The 25061-nt window shown below is 38.2% G+C and overlaps 1 long non-coding RNA gene across 2 annotated transcripts; it reads left to right on the top strand.

The window, feature by feature from the left end:
- Positions 1-940: 940 nt before the first annotated feature.
- Positions 941-13294, top strand: LOC141495512 (uncharacterized). Of its 2 annotated transcripts, XR_012470794.1 has the most exons (3): positions 941-1069; positions 1413-1781; positions 6115-13294. It is a non-coding gene; the product is annotated as an uncharacterized LOC141495512 (long non-coding RNA). The 2 variants fall into 2 exon arrangements; XR_012470793.1 differs by lacking the exon at positions 941-1069 and having other exon boundaries at positions 1335-1781.
- Positions 13295-25061: the final 11767 nt, after the last annotated feature.

The raw sequence follows: 25061 nt of genomic DNA, 5'->3' as shown, positions 1-25061 counted from the left end.
GTCATAGCTGAGAAGTCAGAGAGGAAGAGCATTACACACCTTGGAGCAGCCAATTGAGAAACCACTTCCGCTTCACAATTGCATTTTAGCATTATCCTCCTCCCCTGCCCTCAACTACAAAGCATTTGTTTTTCCCTTTTCCTTTTCACTTCATTTCTTATTTTTTTGTCCACTTTAAATTTATTTATTTTGAATTTTACAATTTTTCCCTTAATCTCGCTTCCTTCCCCTCCCCCCCCCACAGAAGGCAATCTGTTAGTCTTTACATTGTGTCCACGCCAAACATTGATCCAAGTTGAATGGGATAAGAGAGAAATCATATCCTTAAGAAAAAAAATTAAGTATAAGACCAAAGATGAAAGGTAACAGCACCGGCTCTGGAGTCAGGAGTATCTGAGTTCAAATTTGAGCTCAGACACTCAACAATTACCTAGCTGTGATGGCCTTGGGCAAGCTACTGCCTTGCAAAAATCCTAAAAAAAAAAATTTAAATTAAATTGAAGGTAACAGCCTTTGGTCTTTGTTCAAACTCCACAGTTGTTTCTCTGGATACAGATGGTACTCTCCATCGCAGATACCCCAGAATTGTCCCTGATTGTTGCCAAGATGGAGGAGTGAGTGCATCGAGGCTGATCTTCACCCCCATGTTGCTGTTAGGGGTGCACAATGTTGTTCTGGTTCTGCTCCTCGGCGTTTCTTTAGGTGGAGTGGAGAGGAGACGGAGCAGTGGATCTCACGGTAGGCTGAGGCTCTGAGTTCAAATCCGACCTCAGGCACCTACTGGCCTTAAAATGAGCTGGAGAAGAAAATGATAAACCTCCATGCGGTCACGCGGGGACTCCACAAGAGGCGGCGCGAGAAGCGCGACGTAAAAGGAAGCGCGGGGGCCGGCTTGGAGGAAGGGGGGAGGGGAAGCGAGGGACCCAGAGGGCGGGAGCTCCGGGGACGGCCGCCCGGACCCGCGGGGGCGGGGAGGGGATGCCCTCCGCCGACGAGGGTCGACGCCCACGAGGCCGGAAGACGTAAAAGGAAGGGATCGCAGTTCAGATCCGGGTCGAGCTGGGCAAAGGTAACTTCTGAAATCCGGGCCTGCGTGGAGGTTCCGGTAGGGGATTCCACGGCTGCGGGGAAAGCTGGGGGGGGGGGAGGGGGAAGCGGAAGGAGGAGGTCTCCAGGGATCGAGAGGAGAGCAGGAAGGGGCGGGGCGCAGTCTGGAGGCGGAGCCTAAAGGGGCGTAGGCAGAGGGGAAGTCGACTCCCAGGGGCGGGCTGAGAGCAGGGGGAGGAGCGTAAAGGTGTGCAGCCCCTAGACTAGAACAAAAGGTTCCGATTCTTTGAGGAGTATGGGAGATGGGGTTCATTTTTACTCTTTATCTCCTTCTTCCCCCTTTTCCAAAAACAATCTTTTGCTAGTTCCCACATCTGGGAATTAGAAACAGAGCGGTTACTCCGTATTTCCCTCGATCTCGGACCCGGAAAGCGTTGTAATGAAAAGGAACTACAACTCCCAGAGAACGCCTGGGGGGTCAACAGGCCAATCAAAAAGCGCGAAGGAAGCGCGCTGGGATCGCTATTTCCCAGAATGCTCTCTGGAAAAGCGGCCAATGAGCAGCCTCCTGGGATGATGCCGGGAAAAGGTGTGTCCCTTCCGGTATCCCTGGAACCACGCCCTGGGGAAGATGGACCTCTTGTTTATTAGCTCTTTCCCACTTGAGTCCTGATGATGCCTTTGAAGAACTCTTCATAAATTCTGATCGGGCGATATGTTTTCTAGGCATGGTGGTAGGTTTTCATTCATTTCTCCCGCTTATATTCCGTAAGGCAAATAATGGCGTCTTTTCCCAAAAGGTATGCAATGCAGTAGATCCAGGAAGTGGACCTAGGACTGCTTGGACTAGTAGGCAGATGATATAACGGGAAGAAGCCTAGGCCTGGAATTTCGGGAGATCTGATTTCTGCCACTAACTTAACATTTTTGCTGTGGGATAAGCCATTTCATGTCTATGGGCCTTAGTTTCCCCATAAGTAAAACCAAGATGTTGATCTATATTTCTAAGGTCTCCTTTAGTTCCAACCCAGAGTAATATTCTTGTAAGGGGGAAGAAATACGTTTATTTTGTAATCCACTGCACTAGATTAATTTGGACCAGGCAGAAATCCTTAACTTAATATGTCCCAGTGTTCCTAGAAAGATAAGTTTTGGGTCTGCTAGGTGGCACAGTGGATAGAGCACCGGCCCTAGAGTCAGGAGGACCTGGGTTCAAATCCGGTCTCAGACACTTAACAATGACCTAGCCGTGTGGCCTCGGGCAAGCTACTTAACCCCTTTGCCTTGCAAAAAACAACAACAACAAAAAGCTAAGTTTGACTTTGGTGTAATGGTGAAGATGGGTTCAATTTTAGAAATATGTTGAAGGTGACCAAAGGAAATCCAGGTGTAAAAGTTTGTCAGGCAATTGGTGATCTAACAGTTATACCATTAGAAAATGGTAAAGGATGCCAGAATTTCAGTTAAGCTTTTTTTTTAATTTTGCAAGGCAGTGGGGTTAAATGACTTGCCCGAGGTCACACGGCTAGGTCATTGTTAAGTGTCTGAGGTCGGATTTGAACTCAGGTCCTCCTGAATCCAGGGCCGGTGCTCTATTCACTGGGCCACCTAAGTTTAATCCTGTTGTTATAAGAGGGAAATGAAGATAAAAACCATCCTCTTGAATTAAGATTTCAAATCAAGAACTGAGATAAGATAGGGAAGTGAGAATATATATTATAATATACATCGTATATATATATATATATCTTTGCAATTTTTGATATAGTAATCAGTTTTCAGGATTTCTCAGAGGGAAAAGGAATTTAAACTGGGCCAGTAATCCTTGACCTTGATTGAATCCCTTGCTAAAGACCAATCTATTAAAGGTAGGTTAAGTATCATAAGAAATGAGATCTTGAGCTGAGAAGAGCATCAAAAAGGTCATCTATATAGCACAGAACAGATTTCCTCCCCCTACTCTTTATTTCATACTATAATGTCACAGTAACTTCATATATTAAATTTTCTTTTTATTGAATTTTATTTTTCCAATTTCATGTTATAAGTTTTTCAATTTTCATCCACTTGCCTTTTTATAAGTTACATAATTTTCTTCTACCTCCCTCCCTTCAGCAGTAAATAGTCTAATGAACTTTGTACATGTTTATTTGTGTTTTAACATGTTTACATATTAGACATTTCATAATGAGGAATTTAGGACAAAGAGAAAAGAGAGAAAATTGGGGGATGGAAAGGAAAAACGTGAGAGAAATTTTTTAGAAAGTGAATATGGGGCAGCTAGGTGGCACAGTGGATAGAGTACCGGCCCTGGAGTCAGGAGGACCTGGGTTCAAATCCGACCTCAGACACTTAATAATTACCTAGCCGTGTGGCCTCGGGCAAGCCACTTAACCCCATTGCCTTGAAAAAAATCTAAAAACAAAACAAAACCAAAAAAAAGAAAGTGAATATGGTGTGCATTCAGATTCTGTGTGGTTCTGGGGGAGGGGATTGTTTGTTTTCTGTCTGGATATGGATAGCATTGTCCATAACAGGTTTTCCAGAATTGTCCTAGATCTCTGAACTGCTGAGAGAAGCCGCATCCATCTAGATTGATTAACACCCAATGTTCTCTTTGTTCTTCTCCCTTCGTTCAGCATCAGTCCTGTAATTCTTTCCATACTTTTCTAGAGTCTGACCATTCATGGTTTCTATAGAACAATAGCACTTCATAACATTCATATACCATAACTCATTTAACCATTCTCCAATTGATGGGCATTCCCTCAATTTCCAATCCTTTGCTGCTACAAAAAGAGCTGCAACAAATAATTTTGGATAATGGGACTTTTCACATTTTTAATGATTTCTTCTGGATATTCTACTGGTTTCTGGAAATCTACTGATTTCTACTAGTATTGCTGGTTTTATTGCCCGTTGGGCAGAGTGCCAGATTGCTCTCTAGAATGGCTGGATTAGTTCACAACTTCACCAATAGTGCATTAATGTCCCAGTTCTCCTACAACTTCTCCATCATTGATTGTTTTCCTTTTTTGGTATCTTTGCCAGTCTGATAAGTGTGGGGTGATAGCCTCATAGTTTTTTTTAATTTGCACTTCTCTAATCAATGATTTGAAGCAATTTTTTATATGATTATATATATAGCTTTAATTTCTTCATTTGAAAACTACCTATTCATATCCTTTGACCATTTATCCACTGGGAATTAATAGTAACAGCCTCATATATTTAAAGGGGATTTATTGCAAAACACAAGGGGAAAAGTCTATAAAATACATAAAAGAGGATAAAATGATTGTGGTTTCAGAGTGTATCCAACTCCTCATTACAACGAGGTTTTCTTGGCAAAAATATTGAAACAGTATGCTATTGGGGCAGCTAGGTGGAATAATTACCCAGCTATATGTCTTTGGGCAAATCACTTAAATCCATTGCCTTGCAAAAAAAAAAAAGAAAGAAATAGTGTGCTATTTCCTTCATTTTTACAGATAAAGAATCTGAAGCAAACAGGGTCACACATCTAGTAAGTAAGTGCCTGAGGCTGAATTCAAACTCTGATTTTTCTGACTCCAGGCCTTGTACTCTATCCACTTTGTTACCTAGCTAGTCACCCACAGTTTTCAAAAAATTCTGAAGATGTGAACTTTGTTCTCCCTCAACTTCTAGATATTCAAGATAAAAGATTTAATAACCCATAGTTTAAAAAAGGTCTGAAAGTATGAGCTTTGCCCTCTCTCAACTACTAGACATTTGTCACATTTAACTCTTTCCTATTTTGAGATTGTTTTGGATATCAATTTATTTTCAGTTCTTTGTGGATTTCTCTGTACAGAGCTGCCCTTTGATGTTTTTTAATATGTACTTCCTTAGCTTTCTTTTACTGTGCCATATAGGTGCCTGGGCCTCAACTAGAACTTCCCCTGCTATTTTTACTCCCATCAGATTATCATCTTTATTCATATTATCCTGAACCATCTACTCAAGGCCTAGGAAAGCCTCTCCATTTCCACTCTCTCTTGATCTACTTTTCCTGACCTAATGTCTAGTTCTGCCTCTCCAACAGCTGCTCATCATAAACATCCCCTAAACCTCTCTAGTTCAACACCTATATAACAAAATTTATCTTTTAAAAATACTTTTATTGATATCTTTTGTTTTGTATCATCTAGATTACCAGCTATATTCCTTTTCCACACTCTCTCAGAGAATCGAACATTATAACAAAGATTTAAAGAGAGAAAGAGAAAAAGTTGGTTAAAAACCAATCCACATATTCTCTCCCGGCCAGGCCCAATGATATATTTGATGTTTCACACTCCTTAGCCCTGACCTCTGCAAAAGAAAAGATCTAAGTGTCTTCTCATATCTCCCCTTTGCTGTAAAGTTTATTCCTTATGATTTCATAACCTTCAGTTTTAATTGCTTGTGATTGATGTTCATTTAATGTACATTATGTAGCAGTTATTGTGTATGTTATTTTCCTAGGCCTATTCACTTCATTTTGCATTAATCAATTCATGTTAAGCCTGCCATTGCTTCTCCAAATTCATTATATTTCTGTCTTCTCATAACTCCCCTTTGCTGTTAAGCTGATTCCTTGTGATTTTATAACCTTCAGTTTTAATTGTTTGTGATTATTGCTCATTTAATTTACATTATATAGCAGTTATTGTGTATGTTATTTTCCTAGGCCTATTCACTTCATTTTGCATCAGTCAATTCATGTTAAGCCTGCCTTTGCTTCTCCATATTCATCATTTTTGTATTAATATTCCATTACATTTATGTATCATAATTTATTTAACCACTTCAATCAATAAGTACCAATTTTTTTTTCAAGAATTGATTATTTTATCTCTCTACCCCTCTTTCAATTTCTGAGAATTCATAACCTAGAAAATTTTCTTTGGCAAACCTGTGATCCTCAACAGAAGCTCTTTTAGTTGTATTTCTAAATCAAGTTAACAAGCATTTATTAAATGTCTAATCCAGACCAAACACTGTGCTAACCACCAGATAAGGCTCATGCTATAACTGCTTTTTCCTTTTCCTATTTCCTTTGAGGAATCTCCAGTAGACAAGGAATTCTGCATTCTGCTGACATGCTGTTGAAACAGTCACCTGGCCAGTGCCAATGGTAACAATGTGGAGGTATGATTAAAGCTTTTTTCCATACTGATTAAGGAATTTTTCCCTAGGAAGCATTCAGCTGGAAGTACCTAAGTTTGAACTTACTAATGAAGCCTCTCCCCAGGTGGATTCTCTGGTTTAAGATAAGATGGTAATAACCACTAAAGCTTTTCCCAAATTCTTTACATTTTTGACATTTTTATATTTTGCAATTCTGACTTCCTTTTTAATTTCTCTGGAGAAAAGTTTCTGGCTTTCCCTCTGTTCTTTTTTTGAAGTCCTATACTTGTCTTCATGACTTTTCTTTATCTTTCTAGATTTCTTAAACACTTAGGATTCTTAGGGGGGTGGGGAGAGGGAACCTTAGATCTTCTAGGTCAAGGATTTTTATCCTGGAGGGTCTCTAAACTTGTTTTTAAAAAATATTTTAACAACTACATTTCAATATAATTGATTTTCCTTATAATGCTGTATATTTTATTTTATGCATTTATGCATTTTCCTGAGAAGCACGCCATAGGACTCACCAAATTGCCACAGTCTGCTGTTTGCTGACACAAAAAAAAGTTAAGAAGCCCTTTTTAAAAATAATATACTATGTAGTTACATTTTTAGTACTTGGTTTCTTTTGTTTCATTGTTTATCTTATTAACTGGCAAATGGCAAATAATGATCATTTCATTTTGGTGAAATAAAAAAACTAAACTACTATTGATAAGGCAGACAGACATTCAAGAATTTAAAATCCATTTCTAGCATGTTTTATATTACAGTACAGATACCACTTGCTATGGGACAAACTTCTATCCATGTTTGTGACTAATACAGCCAAAGATGCTGATATTTCTTGGGTGTTACACAAACTTACTGCAGAGTAGTAGTATATCCCAGATAGGTAAGATCCCAAACCACCAAGGCAGCCAACAGTAAATATTTGACCTTTCCTCTGAGTTTGCGCTTATCTATGTTTCCTAAACTCTCCTCTCACCTTTACTATGACTAAAAAAGCTCTTTCTCTCCCATCATCTGCCATTTGGCCAAGAACAGGGACTTTAATTTTTCATCATTAGTGTACCTCACATATAATAGTATGTGTTGTGGATCATATTATAAACTTAATTTTTAATTTTTTTCTAGTAATATTAAGAAATATTTTCTCTGAGCCTGTTCCCCTTTCCAGACTTTTCACTTTAGGAAATTGGGTAGAACAAAAGCCACAACTTTTCTTAAGGAAATGGATTAAGAATGATAAAGAAACTTAGCTGTGAGTGCACTAGAATGTCCCCCAGCGCTCCAAGGGAAATGTTTTCTATTCCACGCAAAGGGAGCTACACTCTCTGCCTTTTTTTTCCAAAAGATATTTGAAGCCTTATTGGTCCCTGAAAAGAAGTGGTCCAGGAAAAAATGGGATAGTGACTTGGTTACTCATTTAAGCTGGCTTAGATATTAGATTAATATTAAATTACATTGTTTTTGAAATATGTGCCTAAAATACAGGATATAGTATTAATATTTTTCTTTGATATGCTATGGCTTGAAATATTTTAATACCCTTCTAAATTGTCTCCCTTTTACTATACTCCTTCCCTGCAACACCACAGCCTTTCATGAACACCATGACAGATGACTCTGTCCTAGCACCACCTTCATCTCATCAATCATCCATTCAGAAACCTTGTTATTGGGGGCAGCTAGGTAGCATAATGAATAGAGCACCAGCCCTAGAGTCAGGAGGATCTGAGTTCAAATCCAGCCTCAGACACTTAATAATTACCTAGCCGTGTAACCTTGGGCAAGTCACTAAACCCTATTGCCTTGCAAAATCCAGAAACCTTATTCCCTCTCAAATTATATTTTGACTCATCCTGACAGCAATCTGACCCAAAGTTATTTTTCCAGTTTCATATCCCACTTAATCTTGCCCATCCATCCTCCAAAACCCAATTCCTGAATGAAGCAACAGAGTTGGGAGTGAGAAAAAGAGGCAGGTCAGATGTGTAAGATTAACAGCCACCTAGTATATACCATACAAACAATCATGAAGAACAGCTGCCAAAACCAGATGAGCCTCAAGGGGAAAAAAAAGGGTAGCTATCTGGAGAAATGTAGTTAGACAACAAACTCATTAACCATCTTCCCTTTAAAAGACAAAGGCAAACCTGAGGAAAATACACAAAATAGTGGCAAGTTCCTGTAAAAATAGTGTCAAAAGCTATAACTTTCAGAGGAGCTAAAGTTGGTGATTAATGCTCAAGACAAAAAAGGGGGAGAAGTTAAGATATATTGTGGACACAAAGAAACTCCAAAATGGGAGAGGACCACTGTAAAGGAATGGCAAATAGAAGGCAGAACAACTGGATTCTTTTGTTTCTGTTTTTCAAAGGGAACTGCCGTAGGATGGGGAAGGACTTTTGAGTGAATGCTTCCTACACTCTATCCTCACCACTAGTTCTCAAACCAATAGTTTCAAGAGAAATGAGAACAGTATAGAAGAGTTCCTAATTTCCCACACTGAGTTCAAGTTACCAGACCCAAAGAAGGATGTTAGGGTCCCAAAAGAATTTTTTGTGACTGCTAAATCACTACTGATGAACTTTGAGAAATCATGAAGAATAGAAGAGGTTCTGCAAATTGGAGGTCAGGAATTGTCCTGCTTTTCAAAAGTCATAAAAGGATGTGTTCTTCAAACTATAGATTAGTGTGCTTGAGTTTAATTTTTTGCAAAATTATTTTCAATATATTTTTATTTCATTAAACATTTTTAAATATGTAAATGCGTAAAAATTTTTAACATCAATTTTTTTAAAATTTTGAGTTCCAAAATCTCTTTTCCCACTGTTTCCCCACCTTCTTGAGAAAGCAAACAGTAGGATATCAATTAAACATGTAAAATAAGGTATTTTCATATTAGCCATGTTGCAAAAGAAAACACATGAAAAGAACTCAAGAAAAATGAAGTTTTAAGTTTCAATTTGCACCCAGAGTTCATCAGTTCTCTGTCTGGAGGTGGTTTGCTTTTTATTTGTTTATTTGTCTGTTTATTTATTTATTTATTTTTTAGGTTTTTGCAAGGCAATGGGGTTAAGTGGCTTGCCCAAGGCCACACAACTAGGTAATTATTAAGTGTCTGAGGCCAGATTTGAATTCAGGTACTCCTGTCTCCAGGGTTGGTGCTCTATCCACTGTGCCACCTAACCACTCCAGGTGGTTTGCATTTCTCGAGTCCTTTGGAATGTCTTGATCAGAGTACTTAATTCTTTCACATTTGATCATCTTTATTTTGCTGTTACTGTGTAGTGTTTTTCTTGGTTCTTCTCACTTCAGTTTGCAATCAGTCCATATAAGGCTTTTGTGCAACCATCCTGCTCATCATTTCTTATAGCAGAATAGTATTCCATTACAATCATTTTCCACAATTTGTTCAGCCATTCCCCAATTGATGGGTATCCCATCCACTTCCAAATCTTTACCTCAATAAAAAGAGGTAGTTGATTTAAATATTTGGGTACAAATAGATCCCTTTCCTTTTTCTTTGATATCTTTGTAATGTAGACCAATATTCCTGAGTCAAAGAGTTGATTTTATAGCCCTGTGGGCATAATTCCAAATTTGCTTTCCAGAATGTTTGGATCAATTCACAATTTCAGTATTAGTGTTCCAGTTTTCCCCATATCTCCACCATCCACCATCCAACATTTTCCTTTTTTGTCATATTAGCCATCCTGATAGGTGAGGTGGTACTTCAGAAATGTTGTAATTTGCATTTCTCTGATCAATAGAGGTTTATAGCATTTTTCAAATAACTGTAGATAGCTTTGATTTCTTTGTCTGAAAACTGCCCATTCATAGCTATTGACCATTTTTCATTTGGGGCATGACTTATTTATAATGTTATAAATTTGACTCAGTTGTCTATATATTTGTAAAATGAGGCCTTTATCAGAGACACTTGCTGTAAAAGTTGTTTTCCAGCTTTTTTATTTTCCTTCATCTCGGTTGCATTGTAAATTTAATATAATTAAAATTTGATAGGTATGAGGTAGATCCTCAAAGTTGCTTTGATTTTCAATTTATCTAAATATTAGTGATTTGAAGTAATTTTATTTGGTTGCTGACAGCTTTGATTTCTTTATTTGAACACTGATTGCTTACATACTTTGCCTAGTTATCTACTGGTAAATAGCTTGTAAATTTTAATGAATTCTTTATGGTTTTGGAAAACAAGACCTTTCCATAGTTTCTGCTAAACTGCTTTCCAATTTTCCAAGTAGTTTTTCTTTTTTTCTTTTGGAAGGCAAATGGGGTTAAGTGGCTTGCCCAAGGCCACACAGCTAGGTAATTATTAAGTATCTGAGGCTGGATTTGAACTCAGGTACTCCTGACTCCAGGGCCGGTACTCTATCCACTTCGACACCTAGTGCCCCCAAGTAGTTTTTCTTGAAAGGTGAGTTCTTACCCTGTTGTCTCTGGAGTCTTGGGATTCATCAAACACTAAACTACTGTGTTTGTTTGCTTTTGTATTTTTTAATCAGTGCCAAATTTTTTTGAACACTGCTTTTTAGTATAGTTTGAGATGTGATACCAATATGTTCCTTTCCTTACCTAACTCCATGTTAACTTGAGAGGTGCCAGTACTTCCATCTTTTTATTAAACTCCATGATTTAAATATAGGAATTACAGATTCTGATCCTTCCCCAAAGGCTGGGGCAAGGGAGAGGTTTCCAAAGACTATTAGACTCATTGGCAGGTCCTTTAGTGAAAGGCCTTCTTCATCAGATCTGAAGCAGAAAGTTGGGAAAGTGACTCCAAGATCCTTTTCTGACTTATCTATCCTCTAGCAAGAAATGCTGAAGCCATAAGGTGTAGAGGGGCCAAGGGAGTCCAATCCAGGCAGAGGCACCCAGCTGGGAGTTGGAATGTTTTTATATGTATGTGTGTGTGTATACATACATGTAATGTAGATACATCCCCCCATCTGAAACAGAGTTTGTGAAGGAGATTGATATGAAATAAGAAGTAAAGCTGGATTAAGGGAGAGAGCTACATTCCTAGAATGCATTTCTTCTGTGCATTTCCCTTCCCCATATCCTGCCCACACTCTGTCCCCTATAAAGAATGGAAGATTTTTGTTGATAAGAACTTCCACATAGTGGATACTTAATTAAAGTTTGTCAGATTGAAGTAACTTTTCATATTTAGCTCATTTGCATACTTCAGATTTATTATGGTATGTAATTCCTGAGAAGCTACTTTATACATGTTTCCACCAGACTGCTTTTCAACTTTCCTGGTGGTTCTTACACAAAGAATTATGTCTACAAAACTTTGGATATCAAAAGAGCACTGTGGTGGAATGGATAAAGAACTAGCTCTAAAGTCAGAAAGCCCCCAGCTCAGGTTCTACCTCTGACACATCCTTGCTCTGTGAGCCTGAGCAATTCATTTAACCTCTCAACTTCTCAAGCAGTCTTCTGAGACTGTAAACGACTGAGAACTTGTCGATTTACCTTTGTAGTAGAGCCTTCCTCCTTAGGTATTCTTTACTCCAATGAAATCACAGGTATAGGACATATTCACAAATAGATCTGCTGCTACTCTTGCTACCCATATTCCTTACAAATCATGCCTATCCAGAGAACTGGAAATTGAGGGGATGCCCATGAAGGGAGCAGAATTAAGAGAGCATCATACACATAACAATATTGTGAGTTTATCAACCATGATGGATGCAGCTTCTTTTTGCAGTTCAAAAATCTAGGACAACCCTGGGAGACCTGTTATGGACGATGCCATCCACATCCAGAGGGAAAAAATAAAAAAACACACACACAAAAAAAAATCACAGGATCTGTTCAGTTTTTTAAAGCTTATCTTATATTTTTTCCCCTATCCCCTTTCTTTTCCCGTAGTTCTAATTCCTCATAATGAAATGTCTAATATGTAAACATGTTAAACAAAAATGTACATGTACAACTTTTACCAGACTCTTGAGAAGGGGTGGGAGGGTGTTAGAAAAATGTGTAACTTATAAATATGCAAATGGATGAATATTGTAAACTTTAATAACATGTAAATGGAAAAATACAATTGGAAAAAATAAAATTCCTAAAAAATAGGAATAAAGAAAGCATATAAGATCGTCAGAACTTAACTATAAAACTAACACCTTAAAAAAACTAACACCTTTTTAAAAATTGATTCTTTTCTGAACTTGATAATTGCTAACAAACATGAACATTTTCTTATGCAAAGAATATAAAAGTTGTTTATGAAACTGCAAAACTTGTGTACAACTTGTTTTCTTTTTAAATCATGTACTCATTTCAATATGCTAATTCCAAAGCTATTTCACTTGTCTTGTGTTCACTAGACTTCAGAGGGAATTGGGGAAGATTTCCTGAAGAAAGCAGGATTTTAGTTAGAACCTAAAGCTAGTTTATAGACTAAGCATAAGAGGGAGCTGAATTGGAAGGTATATTTTTTATATGGAGTCAGTGGGTGAAAAGGAAATGTACTGGGAGAAAGGAAAAGGAGAGGTTTAAGTAGACTAAGATATTTCATGTAAAGAATCAAGAAATAGTTTTTGCAGTGGAGTGGAAGAGGGGAAGGTGAGGGGTAATGAGAGAGCCTTCATTCTCATCGAAATGGCTCAGAAAGGAAACAACATACATATTTAATGATGCATAGAAATCTGGAAGAAAAATGAGAGAAAGGGGATGCTGGAGGGGAGTAGGGATATAGGAAATAAGAGAAGAGAGTAGATCAAGAACCTAAAGCTAGGAAGCCAGGGATATAATTAGAGGCCTTATGAGAATGCTCAAAGCCAAGTGATGCAGTCCCTCACTCATGGAACAGCTAGGCCAGTGTCACAGCATGGAAGAGTATGTGTTAGGGAGTAAGATTAAAAAAATACTTGAAAGATAGGAGGGAGGGAGTTTATAAAGAGCTTTGAATGTCAAACAGCAATTTGTGTTTGAAATGGTAGACGATAGGGAAACTGCAACTGACAGTCTTTATTGGGAGGTGAGGATATTTCATTAGTTATATTCGCCCCCCCCAAAAAAACCTCCCAAATAATTGGTGTAATCAAATAAAACATCCAAACTTTGGCCATGTCTTATGTCCATCACTTCTGTGTTGATAAACAAAGCACAATTTATCACACCAGTGATTCCTTGATATCTTTCTCTGCCTTCCTTGCCCTCTTTTCCACCCCCATTTCTTTCCTTCTAAACTTCACTATTTCTGCAAAAGGTACATCATTCTTTTGTCAGCCACATTTGTAACTTTGTCATCATCCTCACCTTCTCACTCACCCCCCCACACTTCGGAACACTTGCAAAATCTTTGCCATTTCTACTTCCACAATATCAAATCCAGACCCCTTCTCCCCATTCATACACATAGCACCTTAGTCAAAAATTGTCTTGATCTTATGGGGAAAAAACTCATTTAGCCGGTATCCTGACTTTTAGGTGAACCCTACTATATGCAGGGGATGAGTATAAACCTACTCTCTTGATATAAATCCATTCAGTTTCTTGAATACTTGCTATATGTTAAGCGTTAAATGGGAAGAGTCATGGGTCCTAACGTTTTGGAGTTAACAGCATAGTAGGATTTTATTTTTCTTGCTATAAACCTGTTTAAGTTTTTACATTTACATCTACGTTCCATCTGGACCTTTCCTCCTGACATCAACGTCCTGAGCTCCGAGCTGGGCCCCAGAAAAACGGGCAGGCTCCTCCAGGGCGGACTGCAGGTGGGGAGGGGACCCCCACAGGCCGCCTTTCCCTGCGCAGATTCGGGGGGCGGGGCAGCGTTTCAGTCTCACGTCCGGTTTCCGGGGGCGGCGGGGCAGGGTCAGGGGCCCGACGCGAGATGCGCGAGCAGGCCGGGGGCGGGGCTCCGCTCAAGCCCTGGGGGATGCCTAGTCAAACTGGAAGTGGCGTCATTGCCGCTGGAAATGATGTCAGACTGCCGTCAGGCTCGTCGGGGCGGCCCCGCTCCCTGGCTGCGGGCGGCGGGAGGGGCACTAGGGAGGCGCCCCTGCCGGGCGGAGACCCGCTCCCCCGGCCCAGCGATCAAAATGGCGGCTGCATGCCGGGCCGGAAGCTTGCGTCCCGGCGCGGGGGGGAGGGGAGGGGGAGGGGCCACCGCCCTCCCGCTCTTCACCCGGGGCCGGGCCGTCCGCAGCCCCGCCCCCGAGGGGGCGGGGCCTCGCTTCTCATTGGCCGGCCGGGCCGGCCCTTAGGTGATCGGGTGACGCACTGGGTAGATTTCTGGGCCCGGAATCCGAGAGACGCGAGTTCGAATTCCCCCTCGGACGCATTTGCTAGGTGGCTCCCTGAGCGCGCCTCTGTCCAGAAAGTCCGACCCGGTTTCGTGAAGGGCGCTAGGTTTAACCACAGGAAACGCGCCCCTTCCGCCCCGTCGGCTCCGCGGAGGTAAACGCCGCCCCCCCGCGCGTACTGCGGCCGGAGAGTCCCCGGGGGGGAGGAGCGAGCGGGAAGGACGGTGCGCAGCCGTCGGGCCCTCCGGGCATGTCCGAGCATGCGCCCTGCGGCCAAGGCCCCTGCTCAAGCGAGGGCTAAGACTGAGGGTCGGGGGAGACCCGGGCCGGCGGAGTGTGCAGATGCCGGGCGTCAGCAAGCCCTGCGACCCGCACCTTCGCGGGTCCCCCGGGGCAGTGCCGGGATGGGGCACAAGGCCGCCTTCTTCCCCGCCGCCCTTGTGCGTGCGCGTGCGCAGACCTCTCCTGAAGCGGGAAGCCGGGCCCCGGACCTCGGGGCCATAGCGTCTGCGCCCGGGGCCGTGGGGACGGAGAGAGCTGGCGTGCATGCCGGGCATCGTGCTGGTCGTTATCGGCAGTGCAGCGAGAAGGGCGACGCAAGCCCTCAAAGGACTAGAAAAATGCCACTTACTCCATTCTCTTTTCCATGTGTAACTTGTCTCTTTCACAGCATAACCTAAGGACGTGTGTTTTCCATGATTACACGCCTGTAGCCCATGTCCAATTGTTTGCCTTCTCAATAGGGGAGGGAGGGGAATCGATGTGCAGAGAAATTGCAACTCAGAATTTGAAAACAAAGTTTTAGTTGTCTTTACATGTAATGAAGGAGAATAAAATTTTAAATGAATGCGAAAAAATTTGAAAAATTGTATTAAAATGTACCTTCACCTATTCCCTTTGCTGATAGAGGCATCTAACCGGTGCTCCCTCAAATTCCCTTTTCCTTTGTTTTCTATCCACTCTGTTCAATCCGTCCAAAGATACTGAAGTGGTTTGCCATTCCTAATCCAGCTCATTTTACAAATGAGGAAACTGAAGTAAACGGGGTTAAAATGACTTGTCTAAGGTCACATAGTTATTGTCTGAGGTAGGATTTGAACTCAGATCTTCCTGCTCTAGACCCTGCACTCTATGTCCTAGCTTCCCCTGTCAGTCCTTAGATTCAGTTTTTTTCTCTGCCCTCAAAGAAATGGGTTACTGTCCTTTCTTCCAGCCATCTTTTTTTTTTTTTGCTTTTTGTGGGTTGAGTGACTTGCCTAAAGTCCCACAGCTAGTAAATAAGTAGCAAGTATCTGAGGCTGAATTTGAACTCAAGTTCTCCTGACTTCAGGACTGGTGCTCTATCCACTCACCGTACCACCTAGTGCTCCAGTGGTTTAACTCCTGAAACCACTTCAGTCATGCTCTCCCTGGTTTACATTGCTAATCTGTTCATTGACTCCATAATTTACCACAGAGCCTACTAACCTGTACAATATCTCCCAATTCCTCCTTAGTATTTTCACCAATCCAACTTCCTATTCCCTCTAGTCCTTTCTCACTCCAGTATATCTTATTCACTGTGTCTAGGTTAATCTTCCTAACATACAACTCTGATTTTGTAACTCCATTCTTAAAAAAAAAACCTTCAGGAGTGGCTAGGTGGCACAGTGTATAGAGCACCGACCCTGAAGTCAGGAGTACCTGAGTTCAAATCCAGCCTCAGACACTTAATAAATACCTAAGCTGTGTGGCCTTAGACAAGCCACTTAACCCTGTTTGCCTTGCAAAAACCTAAAAAAAAAAACCCTTTAATAACTCCCCATTTATTCATGAAGTAAAGTCTGGATGAGGTCAGTGAACTTCATCTTGCTCCCTAACAAGAATTAGGTAAATTCCTACCTCCAGCCCTAGGCAAGCCCCTATCAACAAAACAACAAATCCCTGCCCCAACCAGAAAGATTTAAATCGTTGATTTACCACCTTCTCCTAAGGCTTTGTTCAGGGCTACTAAAACTATTCATCTCCCCTACAGAAACTTTGAAGGCACTAATTTGTTCTCTTTTGTAGTACTCATTCCCTAACTCCTCCCTTACCCTTTCCCAGCACTTAACCCTATGTAAACCCTGACCTTAGCCCTGTTGGACGCTGTTATCAACCCTATTGCAACAACCTTGCAACTGTTTCTAATTTCTCTTTATACCGTCTTTCCCTTTTTGAGTTGATCACCTGGCTGCAATACTCTTACTTTTCTTCTTTACTTTGCTAAATTCCCATTTGCTACTTATAACCTTGCAACTGCCTTTACTTACTCTCTCTTAACTTTTGCTAAGATTTCCCTAAGAAATTTCTCCTGTATTACTGCTTAATTTATTTTAATCTTAAAAGTAATTCATGAATAAACTTTTTTTGTCCATAATACTTCTGGGTCAAGAGTTGGTTTTCCTTTGAATTCATTCACACATTCTCAAACCCTAAACCAGATTACTCAGGTATTTTTTTTATCATCAGTCTAAAGTACTTAATCTGGCATCCATAAACCTATCTAATCAGACTCCTAATCTTAGCTTTTCCACATGGTCTTTATTCCCCTTTTTATGTCCCTTGTTCCATCCAAAAATGGATGAATTACTATTATTCAAGCACATCCATTATTCTTTCATCCCTGTGACCTCATTTATACTGGTCCCTCTACAGGGAAGCCTTAAACCTTGAGACATATATCGGGGGGCAAGTAGGTTGTACAGTGAATAGAGCACTAACCCTGGAGTCAGAAGGACCTGAGTTCAAATTTGAATTTGGATTTTTGATATTACCTGTGTGACTATTATTTTGTTAATAAATCTGCTGGCCTTATTAATAGAATGATTGAATTACCCAGTAATTATGTCTCTTGAACCTTTTTAATTCCAATATTTGTTTCCTCAAGGACATGGAATACCTTATTTAACGTTCACTGGAATATTTGAAAAGCTCTATTAAAACCAAAATGTCAACATATTAAATTTTAATTCCTTTAGATTAATAATTTTTATCAGTTTCACTCTGGTTACCTAAATAAGATCATGAAGGAACCAAGTGTTATTTGAGTAGGATTCTAGAGTGGAGGCAAAAGAATTCAAAATTTTGAGAGAGATGAACAAAGGAAGATGACAAGTTGCCAATTCTTCAACCTCTTAACCATTTTTCTTAAGATCCACAGGAAGTATATATGAATAATTGGGGTGAGAATATGTCAATTATATATTAACATGGTGAAATTATGTTTCCTTTCTTAGATGTATTACTTGGTACATAATGCCTAGAATCTGCCTGAAGCTTTTTAGTACAATTTTAAAAACAGAATTTATCTCCTACTCATAGCTATGAGAGGTTTATGATTTGCTTCTCTATAATTTTTACTATTATATTTAGACTCTATTGTGGAAAGTGTTATAAGGAATTGGTCGTAAGCTTTCCATTTTTCCCAGTTTTTACTTTAAAAATTCTAAGTAATGTATATAACTGATTTATCAACAGTGAGTTGCATTGTTTCTGATTTTCCCTTTGTTAATCTCTCATTAATCTACTTCTCTATTTTTTCCAGTCATTTCCAAATTATTGCTTTATACTATAGCCTATAGTCTAAAACTGTGATTTTGCTCTCATTTCTGTCATTTTAGTTTTGTTTTGTTTTTTACAAGGCAGTGGAGTTAAGTGACTTGCCTAAGGTCACACAGCTAGGTAATTATTAAGTATCTGAGGTCATATTTGAGGTCAAATTTGAACTCAGGTCCTCCTGACTCCAGGGCCAGTGCTCAATCCACTGTGCCACCTAGCTGCCCCCATCTCTATCTTTTAAAAATTTTTCTTGAAGACTGAGTCAAATTTATAAAAAAAAAAGCCATTCCCCAATTGACAAATAGTCGAAGTATATGCAGAGGCAATTTACAGATGAGGAAATCAAAGTGATCCATAGTCATATGAAAAATAGCTCTAAATCATTACTTATTAGACAAATACAAATTAAAGCATCTCTGAGGTACCATCTCACGCCTCTCAGACTGGCCAATATGACCAGAAAGGACAATGATCAATGTTGGAAGGGCTGCGGGAAATCTGGGACATTAATACATTGTTGGTGGAGCTGTGAACTCATCCAGCCTTTCTGTAGGGCAATTTGGAATTATGCCCAAAGGGTAATAAAAATGTACACACCCTCTGACCCAGCAATTCCACTACTGGGTCTATACCATGAAGAGATCATGTAAAAGGGTAAAAACATAACTTGTACAAAAATATTCATAGCAGCTCTGTGGTGGCAAAGAATTGGAAAGTAAATGAATATCCTTCAATTGGGGAATGGCTGAACAAATTGTGGTATATGTACATTATGGAACACTATTGTTCTATTAGAAACCAGGAGAGATGGGAATTCAGAGAAGCCTGGAAAGATTTGCATGAAATGATGCTGAGCAAGATAAGCAGAACTAGAAGAATATTGTACACCATAACAGCAACATGGGTGTGATGATCAACCTTAATGGACTTGCTCATTCCATCAGTGCAACAACCAGGGAAAATTTGGGGCTATCTGTAGTGGAGAATGCCATCTGTATCCAGAGAAAGAATTGTGGAGTTTGAACAAAGATCAAAGACTATTTATTACCTTTAATTAAAAAAAACTATAATCTTACTGTTATTTTGCTATCTCTTATATTTTTTTTCCTTAAGGATATTATTTCTCTCTCATCACATTCAACTTAGATCAATGTATAGCATGGAAACAACATAAAGACTAACAGACTGCCTTTTGTGGGGGGGTGGGGAGAGGGAAGCAACATTAGGGGAAAAATTGTAAAATTCCAAAATAAATTCAAAAGAAAAAATTTTCTTGATATTCTAGTTCAAAATAACTTCCCTATTATGGTTGAGTTCTGTAAAATATCCCTTTGATAGATTGATTAATATAGCATTAAAACAATAAATTACTTCGTGGTATTATCACATATATTACATGACTTAACTTGGAGCACCAAATAGATAGTTAAGTTGCTCTTTGTTTCTTTAAGAATTTTTTTCACAATTGATAGTTTATGTTTCCAAATACATGTTATGAAAGTTTTTCAACATTCATCCACATGCATATGCAAATTTATAAGTTACATAATTTCCTTCCATCTTCCTGCTCCCCTCAACTGAAAATAGGCTAGTGAACATTGTATGTATGTATGCATTTGTGTTTAACATATTTATTTGCTGTATCAGGAATTAGGGCTAAGGGAAAAGAAAGAAAACCATGAGATAGGAAATAAAAATATAAGAGAAATTAAAAAAAAATAAATGTACTGCGCATTCACATTCTGTTGGTTTTTCTTTGTTTTGTTTTGTTTTTCTTCCTCTGAATGTAGATAACATTGTCCATAAAAGGTCTCTCAAGGTTGTCACAGTTCTCTGAACTGCTAAGAGGAACAAGGTTGATCAGCTCACAATTATTATTACAATTATTACACAATTATTACAGTTATTAATATTATTATTACAGTTATTAATGTGTACAGTATTCTCTTGGTTCTGCTCCCTTCCCTCAGCATCATTTCCTGTAATTCGTTCCATCCCTCTCTGGAGACCAACCATTCATGGTTTCTCTGTAACAGTCATATACCATAACTTGTTCAGCCATTTTCCAATTGATAGGCATCCCCTCAATTTTCAATTCTTTGCCATTACAAAAGGCCCTGCTATGAATATTTTGAAACATGTGGAACTTTTCCCATTTTTAATGATATTATATTTCCTTTGACCAACTTTCTGGATATAGGCCTAGAATTGGTATTGCAAGGTCAAAGGATGAGACCAGTTTTATTACTCTTTTTTTTTAGGTTTTTTGCAAGGCAAACGGCATTAAGTGGCTTGCCCAAGGCCACACAGCTAGGTATTTATTAAGTGTCTGAGACCAGATTTGAACCCAGGTACTCCTGACTCCAGGGCCGGTGCTTTATCCACTGCGCCACCTAGCCGCCCCATCAGTTTTATTACTCTTTGGGCATAGTTTCAGATTGCTTTCCAGAATGGTTGGATCAATTCACAACTCCACCAACAATGAACTAATGTCCCAGGCCTCCCACAACCTCTCCAACATTGATCTTCTCCATTTTCTTTTTTCATCTTAGCCAATCTGATAAGTGTGAGGTGGTACCTCATAGTTATTTTAATTTGCATTTCTTTAATCAGTAATGATTTGGAGCATTTTTTCATAAGATTACATAGAGCTTTAATTTCTTCATTTGAAAACTGCCTGTTCAAATTCTTTGACCATTTATCGATAAGTTGAGGAATGTTGATACAATGTTGATGCAATTCTCTATATATTTTAGAGATGAAATTTTTATCAGAACCCCTAACTGTGAAAATTGTTTCCCAACTTTGTTTCCCTTCTAATCCTGGCAGCATTAGTTTTATTAGTACAATTTTAATTTTATACAGTGAAATAATTTTTCATTTTAATATAGTCAAATTATCCATTTTGCAATATATATAGTATACTCTAATTATTGTTTGGTCATAAATTTCTCCCTTTTCCATAGATCTGACAGATGAGTATTTCTTGATCTATTAATTGGTCTGTATTATTGGCCCTTATGTCTAAATCCTGTACTCATTTTGACCTTATTTTGGTATAGGGTATGATATGTAAGTTTATGCCTAGTTTTTGACATACTATTTTTCCAGTTTTCCCAACAATTTTTATCAAATAATGAGTTCTTATCCCAGAGACTACAAGTTGGGTCTACTTGTTGGGTCTACAAGTTGATTACTGTAGTCATTTACTACTGCTTCTTTTGAACTTAAACTAACCCTCTGATCCATTTTTATATTTCTTAACCAGTATCAGGCAGTTTTGATGACCACTGCTTTATAGTAAAATTTTAGATCTGGTAGAGCAAGACCACCTTCCTTATATTTTTTTTTCATCAGTCCTGACTTTTTGTTACTCCATATGAATTTTGTTACTAGCACAGTAAAATAGTTATTTGATAGTTTGATTGGTATGGGACTGAATAAGTAATTTAATTTAAGTAGAATTGTCATTTTTATTATATTAGCTTGACCTAACCATGGGCAATTGACATTTTTCAAATTTAACTTTATTTTTTGTGAAAAGTGCTTCATAATTGTGTTCTTACAGTTTCTGGGTTTGTCTTGGGAGGTACAGTCCTAAATATTTAATGTTGTCTGTAGTTATTTTAAATGGAATTTTGCTCTCTATTATCTCTTGGTCTTGGGCTTTGTTGTTCATACATAAAAAGGCTGATGATTTATGTGGTTTATTTTATATCCTATTTTGCTGAATTTGTTAATTGTTTCAAGTAGGTTTTTGGATGATTTTCTTAGGTTCTCTAAGTATATTATCATATCATCTGCAAAGAGTAAAAGTTTTGCTTCCTCATTGCCAATTCTGATTCCTTCAATTTCTTTTTCATCTCTTCAACTCTACAAGGGAAGATAATACTTGTAACTCTTGAGAATTGTGTTTCTCTTAGGATAGTTAAAGGGCTAAATATAGTTGAAGAGATTGTAACTTGGAAAATATGGGTATGGTTGATTCTTGTCCTTCTATTGAAAAAGACTAAAATGACATCAATATGTTTGAGATAAATTACAGGGCATCCAACTCTGGCTGATCAGACCAATATAAGCTCAGAATGCTCTACCTCATGCATAAATAGTACAGGTGAAAGGCTGGGGTGTTTACTCTAAACTTATTTCATGTTTCCTTTGACCAACTTTAATTCTGTCTTGAGCACTTTCTCTGATGAGGGCATCTTATGCTGGGCAGTCCTATGCCAGTGTCTCCCATACCTCACAATCAATTGTATAGTTAAGGGAGACCTTTGGAGTGTCCCAGTTCTTAGAGACCTGAGTATCTTTATTGTTTAATTAAAGCAGAAGTGACTTTAAGTTAGTAGATATGAGTTGGTTTTATGGGAAAAAAATAAAAAGATAAATTTTTGGTTAATCTGACTAATAAAAAGAAAGAAGAAAACCAAATTACCAATATCAAAAATGAAAAAAGTGAGCTCACCACCAATGATGAGGAAATTAAAGAGCTAAAGAGATAATACCCCAATTGTATGCCAATAAATTTGATAACCTGAGTGAAATGGATGAATATTTACAAAAATGCAAACTTCCCATATTAAAAGAAGAAATAAAATACTTAAATAGACCTATTTCAAAAATAAAAGAAATCAAAGAAACCATCAATAAACTCCCTAAGGAAAAAGTCTCCAGATGGATTTACAAATGAATTCTACCAGCATTTAATTCTACAAAATTCTACAAAATTATTTTAAATCATAGAAGTAGTTCTGCCAAATGCCTTTCATGTCATCAATATGGATTTGATACCTAAATCAGGAAGAACCAAAACAGACAAAGAAAATTATAGACCAATCTCTCTAATGAGCATTGATGCAGAAATCTTAAATAAAATTTTATCAAAAAGATTACAGCAAACTTGGAATACCATGAATTAGGTAGGATATATACTGAGTGAGCAGGGTTGGTTCAATATTAGGAAAACACTTAACATAATTGAACATATCAATAACAAAACCAACAGAAATTTTGTGATTATCTCAGTAGATGCTGAAAAAAGCTTTTTTGTTTGCCCAAGGTCACACAGCTAGGTAATTATTAAGTGTCTGAGGCTGGCTTTGAACTCAGGTCCTGACTCCAGTGCTATCCACTACACCACCTAGTTGCCCCTGAAAAAGCTTTTGACAAGATACAACATTTTTTCCCTTTTAAAAACACTAGAGAGTATAGGAATGGCAGTTTTCCTTAAAATAATAATCAGTATCTATCTAAAACCATCAATAAATACATGTAATGGGGATGAACTACAAGCATTTCCAATAAGATAAGGGGTGAACCAAGGATGATACTGGGGTATCACCATTACTATACAATATAGTTTTAGAAATATAGCTTTAGCAATAACAGGAGAAAAATAATATTTTCTGATTGAATCTGTACAAGTAATTGAATGTGGTTTAGTAGAATGATCCAGTTGGTATTATTTTGAAATGCACGTCTCTTTTGAATATTGCCTTTTGAATTTTATTATTTTATAGAATGCTGTTGATTTGGGGGGGTTCATTTTTCAGCCTACATCTTTGCTAAATCTATTCACTATCTCAATTAATATCTTTGCTTATTCCTTAGGATTTTCTAAATAGATCTCATCATCAACAAATATAGTTTTATCTCCTCTTTGCCTATCATTATGCCTTTGATTTCTCTTTTAACTATTACTCTCATTTCTAAAACAATATCATATAATAGTGGAGAGACTGGACACTTGCCTTATTTTCCTATTTATTGGGAAGCTTTTAATGTATCCTCATTTTACATGATATTTGCTTTTGGTTTTATATTGATACTTTTTATGATATTTTTAAAAATCTCCATAAAAACCTTTATTTTTGTAACATTTTTAGCATAAATGAGTGTTATATATTGTCACAGACTTTTTTTTGCATTTACTGAAATAATGTAGTTTTCAATTCTTGTTGAACATGAGACTTATACCCTTTTGTCAATCTGCCCTCCAGTTTGTAATTCTTCAGAACCATCTTCTACTTCGAGCACCTTTGATTGGAGAATTTCCTCCACAGATTCTGGATCCAAAAATAATCAGGACTCCTCAAAAAATTAGTATTAAATCCATAAATCAAAATTTTGCATTTAGAGTCAGAATAAGGTATTAATCCTTCCCAAAGAGGCTATTTTTCTTTAATTGCTTTTATACTATATGCTTAAGGAATATCCCTAACCATGGTCATTAGCACAAGGACCTCATTCTCTTTCTTAATTTACCCTCCTTTTTCCTCATTGATACTATGGAGTTTTGTCCAACTCTTACTTTCTCTTCAAGAAACATGGCTACTGGCTACTAATCATCTAATTCAAATACTTGAGATCTTTAGTATATATGTGTGTATATATATATATATATATATATATATATATATATATATATATATATATACATCTTTGATCCTTACAATATCCCTAAAAGGACTGAGAGGCCTCATTTGGACCCTTCAGTGATTCCTATGGTATTGAGTATGAATCCCATGCTTTCTTCTCTGATATCTCTAGCCCTGCACTAGGGGTAACACTTTTTACAGGAGTACTTTCCTATAAACTGTGACCTAAAGAAAATTTCCATTTCCTCTTACTGTAGAGAAGTAGAAGAATGTAGTTCTCTCGAAAATTTAGAGTTAATACCTTCAACAACATAGGCAAGGAAGGAGGACATTCCCCTGTGAACACAGAGAGGAAAAAAAAACCTAAAGTCTCCTTCTACTCCCAGAGTAACATGCAGAATGAATGATAAAAACATTTATTAAGTAATTACTATATGCCAGGAAAACTTGCAAACTAGGAAGACATTTTCTGCCTTCAAGGAGCTTATATGTAACAGGGAAAGATAAAAGATAAAGATGAGATAGAGGTAAAAAGCAAGATGGTAGGAAAGGGTTAGGGCCCTACAGTATGGAGAGAAGTATGCAGTATTCAAGATAACTGGACAGAACAGTGGAAGTTCACCAATCTAAA

Source organism: Macrotis lagotis, chromosome 8 (assembly GCF_037893015.1).
Source record: "Macrotis lagotis isolate mMagLag1 chromosome 8, bilby.v1.9.chrom.fasta, whole genome shotgun sequence".
NCBI lineage: Eukaryota > Metazoa > Chordata > Mammalia > Peramelemorphia > Peramelidae > Macrotis > Macrotis lagotis.
Note: the sequence above shows the minus strand (reverse complement) of the source record. Positions and strands in the feature narration are given on the sequence as shown.